The 5018-nt window shown below is 40.2% G+C and overlaps 1 protein-coding gene across 16 annotated transcripts in view; it reads left to right on the forward strand.

Moving 5' to 3' along the window:
• LOC116852890 (sodium bicarbonate cotransporter 3) overlaps positions 1–5018 on the forward strand; it is a 72401-nt gene that overhangs the window by 22124 nt on the left and 45259 nt on the right. Inside the window, exon 2 of one of the 16 annotated variants that reach the window (XM_032833662.1) lies at positions 1158–1558. The exons of the other annotated variants lie outside the window; for them this stretch is intronic. The gene's annotated coding sequence lies outside the window, so the exon portion shown is untranslated. The remainder of the gene's footprint in view (positions 1–1157; positions 1559–5018) is intronic. 16 annotated transcript variants of the gene reach the window in all.

Below are 5018 nucleotides of genomic sequence, written 5' to 3' on the forward strand. Positions count from 1 at the left end.
AAAAAAAAAAAAAAAAAAAAAAGTCAGAGTAATGACAACGAATGAGCGAGAGGAATTTGTAGAAACAAGGGCGAGACGAGCGCATTTTGTGATTCTCACGTAACGCGACTTGTTCTTTGTCACAGCATGACAAGGCACAAAACTGTCCGGCATAGCGCGCGTGTCAAAATTAACATCCGCGGCGTGGGCGGATAATAGCGGTGTACCACATCTTTATTATATGCTCGTTCGCGTCATGACGCATTGTCCACGATGCGGTGGTGTACGTTATGGTCCAGCAAACCTCGCGTGTCGTTCCTCGTTAAGTAAGCGGGCCGCGCCGCGTGAGTTGCAGTACACGAGTGTACAGCGTTATCTCGACTATTTTTTTTACTTTGTCATTCCGGTTCATTAAAGCTTCCTCGGTTTGCGGAGAATTAACGCACATGATGAACGAATTAATTCTCGTAAGCGACACAGCGGAAAAGTGAAAAAAGGAAACAAGAAAAAACTGAACATCGAAATATCGCGACTACTCGACTTTGCAGAAATCTGCGTTTTCCCAGGTCGTTTCACGTGCTTTTGTACTGCGATGCATAACATTTCACGGTTCCGTCGACCGTATACTGAGAGAGAAAACAAAAGTGGTTGATCTAACTAAAATTATAGTGTGATTTTTATTTTTTGTAGTAGTATATAGTGACATGCATATAAAATTATTGTCAAATATCATAGTAGAATTTAATAAAACAGTGTTTTTTGACTCTGCACATAATTTATAGTGATTATTTCTGTCTTATTTATAGTTATAAATATCAAACACATTTTTCTTTCACAGTGTATCGCTCACAATCTCAAATCGTAAATTCTCTCCGCAGCCCTCACGCGTGCGTGAAGACGCATCCGGAAATGCGTAGCCAAAATTCGCGCTTCCGTTACAACGCAGTCACGAAAAACGCATTCTGTCGCGGCACAATTTGCAAAAATAACGATCCTTCTGCCCTGCCACTCGCGCGTTAATTCATCGAATCAACTTTCCTCTTACCCTCTCCCCTCTCCCACCCTCTATCGTCGTGGCCTTCACGACGCCGGTGGTGAATAGTGAGCGCAGTCATTGTCGCCGGCGTTCATTCATCAGTGACGTTACCGGCGTTGTCATTATCCCCGTTATCTTGCAGCGTAATCGCCCGTCTCTTCCGCGTGAGAAATTCGCCGAGCGTCCTCTTGTCGACGGGAAGAAATCCGTCGCGTACGTTCGTCGTGTTTACCGCTCGCGTCATCGGGATTATGAGTCGCGATTAACATGATAATCGAGCCGACGCTTCCGCAAGGCGCGAACACGGAGTACATACCGATAAGAGCGCGGCCGTGGCGGCGGCTACAAGCCGCGATCGATGTGTGAACGTGAACGCGACGGCTGTGCGCGAGCTATTACGTGAGACTTACATCCTTGCGACTTACTACTACGTCAGTGACGCCGAACTTTTCCTCGCCAAGTGCGTCGTTCATGCATCACGACCCCGCGTCACTCGTCTGAGGCTTTCATCGATCGACGCTTGGTTGTCAGTTCTGATCTCAGGTAATCGCGAAGGCAAACGGGACCGACATATTCCATACTCGTCTTACTTTTTTCCGAAACTTCAATTAATTATCCGTGTCGTACTTGTGTTTTGGCAGTATTTTAATTATTCACAGAGAAAAATGTCGTTCTACTCTGCTAAGAAAAGCGGTCACTACGCGAGTCTGCTTTCCTTCTTTAGTATCGATGTTCTTGATAATAGTCATCAAATAGTCTTCAAATATACTTCCCATGAATTTTAAAAAAAGCTTCATATATACTGGGAAAGGAAGAATTGATTCTCTTTATGAGAATATTATAAAACTTTGTCCAAGAAAAAGCTGATTTGATTCTACGTAAGCAAATCGAATATTTATTTTAATTGAATATTCTTGATTGAAATACTAAACTTACTAGTATTCAGAATATCTCGAATAAATTTAATGGTCGTGATAAACTTATGACATATGTGCGGATATATAAATTTATGAAATAAATAATATTTATTCGAATGTAATATGCATTTTTTTGTGGGCACATTGAGAGAAGAAATGTTTAAAAGATGAAAAACATTTATTTATTTATTCGTTAAGTACAAACTAGCATATTTACTTTTTTGTACTAATATAAAATATTCTCCAAATAAAAAAATATACGCTTTCTCGAAGCCTTAGCTTTCCCATGAAAGCAACTGTTTATATTTATTCTATTTAAATAAAGGAATTTAGATTTAAATAAATATATTATATTTATTTTCCGAAATTATATGCCAACGCTTGCCAGATAAACTAAACAATCTGCGGAGCAATACCCCAAGGCGATCAACTGTGCTGCAAATACTTTAATTACGTGCGCGTGATTACCCAGATAGAATTTCGTAATTATCACGATGTGAGATCGATAATAGAAACTTTACAATTCTTGTAATTATATTTATGAAATAAATATATTGTATATATTAAATTTATTATTAAATTTACACCATACACAATAATATAAATTTGTTATATTCACACTAAATATAAGGAATTTAGATTTAAGCAAATATATGTTATTAGTACTCCACTAAATAGATGTTTCATTTTTTCGACATTTTTTCTCTCAGTATACTAATGCGTCGAAGGAAGATGGATTTCACAAGCGTCTTGGCAAACCTTGTACTTATTACGAAAACGGGTTTGCTCTTCTGGTTTATGATTAATTGTCGGCGAAATGGTAACGAATTGCGGAACTTCGCCGATAATTGTAGTTGCGCTCGAGAGCGGAGATCGCTTTCCCGAGGGATTCGATTTTTAATGTACTCTTTCGCAACGTTACGCCCACGATGTTAAGTTCTGTCCCCAGCGGCCGTAAGATGAACCTGAGAGCGAAGGAATTAAGAACGTCGACGCAAAAGGAAATTAGTAAATGTCGCGGCGGAAGAGAACGATTACGCGAGAAAAGATGAAGATATCATAGCAGACAACTACGTTGTTACGCTTGCTTTTCTTTCCCAGAAGAAAAAAATTACAATAATGACTTTTAATTAGGATAAGAGGGAATTCCCGCGAAATTCTAGAAATCCAAGATTATATGCCAACGTTTGCCAGATAAGCTAAACAATCTACGGAGCAATACCCCGAGGTGATCAACTGCGCTGAAAATACTTTAATTACGTACGCGTGATTACCCAGATAGAATTTCGCAATTATTACAACGTGAGATAATCGATAATAAAAACTTTACAATTCTTGTAATTATATTTATGAAATAAATATTACAAATATAATTAGAAATATTGTATATATTAAATTGATTATTAAATTTACACCATACATAATAATATAAATTTGTTGTTATATTCACACTAAAAGTTATACTCAAATTTTCACATTACATTTTGACATGACATTATTTAGAGCAAAGTTTTACAACTCGTATTTCTATCTCGGCATTCCACACACATATGTGATAAGTATAAGTGCCATATGAACCATTCATAAGGCATGTCTTTACATAATCTTTACAAATTGACTACACTATTTATTGACAACTGTATGTTCACCTGTCTATCTGGGTATATACTACGAGAAAAGAAAATCTTAGATATGTATCTCTGCCCAGACAGACAGGTGTACATAAATTTGGCAGCAATGGGTCGATTTGTAAAGCTAATGTCTTCTACGAGCTTTCGCCGCATTACGCAGGATTAATGGGCGTAAAAATTCGAGAGAATCGAGCAATACGTAACCTGCTAGTACGCACTCTCACAACGAGGTCGTTGTTACGAGATTAGTCGCGAACGAGGTATAATTCGATGAAAACGCCGGCTCTTCCGCGCAATAGCCGACGACAAGATCCACTCTCCGCCGGATTAGTATTGCAAAACGCTTTAACGTGATCAACCTCATTGGAATCTCACGCCTGAGTTATTAGTGTCCTCGATCACGTCGTTTCCCTTTTTCAGAGAGAAACGATTCGCAATCAACGCGCCGTGGATCGAGTTTTCCGCGTGCGACTCCTCAACTTTTCTCATTTTCGCGCGTGGTTTCATGAAGATACTTTGAGAATTATTCGTTAGTCGCAACGGTCGACGCGACGCGTTCCCTATGCACTTGTTCGTGCTTGCCGAAAGAAAGTTACGGGGCTGTCACGCGCAAAAGCACGGAATGCGCAACACGTAGCGCGACACGCACGAGAGAATTCCTTTCGGCTCTGTCATATCGGTCCAAACAATCGATCGGTCGAACAAAACCTGATAAGAGTGAACGTCGCAATGGAGCACGCGCGTGACAATGACAACGACAGGAACATGCATTGCGCCAATGCGAAAACACTGGCCTTTCAACGTTCTCGTCGAAAACGCGAAAACGCGGTCGAGACTTGCAGCGGGATGCGCGCTAAATTCATCCTCGTTACCTCGTGGTAGCCGCGAGGGCGTCGAAATTTATGTATCTCCCGCGAGAACGGCGAAATGCAGTAAAATGCAGGCTGACGACAGCTCGCCGATCGGGAACGAACGCCACGTGCCCGAGATGTAAAAATACACAAGGTATAATTATTATAGCATATATATTTATATAAGCGTGTATTATAATTACGGTAGTAACATATTACTTGCGCAGTCGGAAAATTACCGTGCGACACGATTCCTGAACCGTGCAGCATTCTCAATTTTTGGGGCGCGCGCAATCGGATTAACGGAACTGATTAATATTTTCATCGCGAGGGAGAGAGGATGAGAAAGATAATCGACTTAAAATTAACGAAAGAATTTGCAAAATTGCCATTTCGCGTGTTTCAATAAACTATGTACATGTTTATATTAAGAGCAGGTGTTAAACAGAAATAGCCAAACGACAGCAAACGCGAGTGGAGCAAATGCAATAAGAACGACCGAAATAAACAGCATGAAATTTAATAGGACGACAGCGGAAGCTCAGAGGCAGAGAGAGAGAGAGAGAGAGAGAGAGAGAGAGAGAGAGAGAGAGAGAGAGAGAGA

Source organism: Odontomachus brunneus, unplaced genomic scaffold (genome assembly GCF_010583005.1).
Source record: "Odontomachus brunneus isolate Ranch 3 - 2012 unplaced genomic scaffold, Obru_v1 Obru_scaffold_261, whole genome shotgun sequence".
Classification (NCBI taxonomy): domain Eukaryota; kingdom Metazoa; phylum Arthropoda; class Insecta; order Hymenoptera; family Formicidae; genus Odontomachus; species Odontomachus brunneus.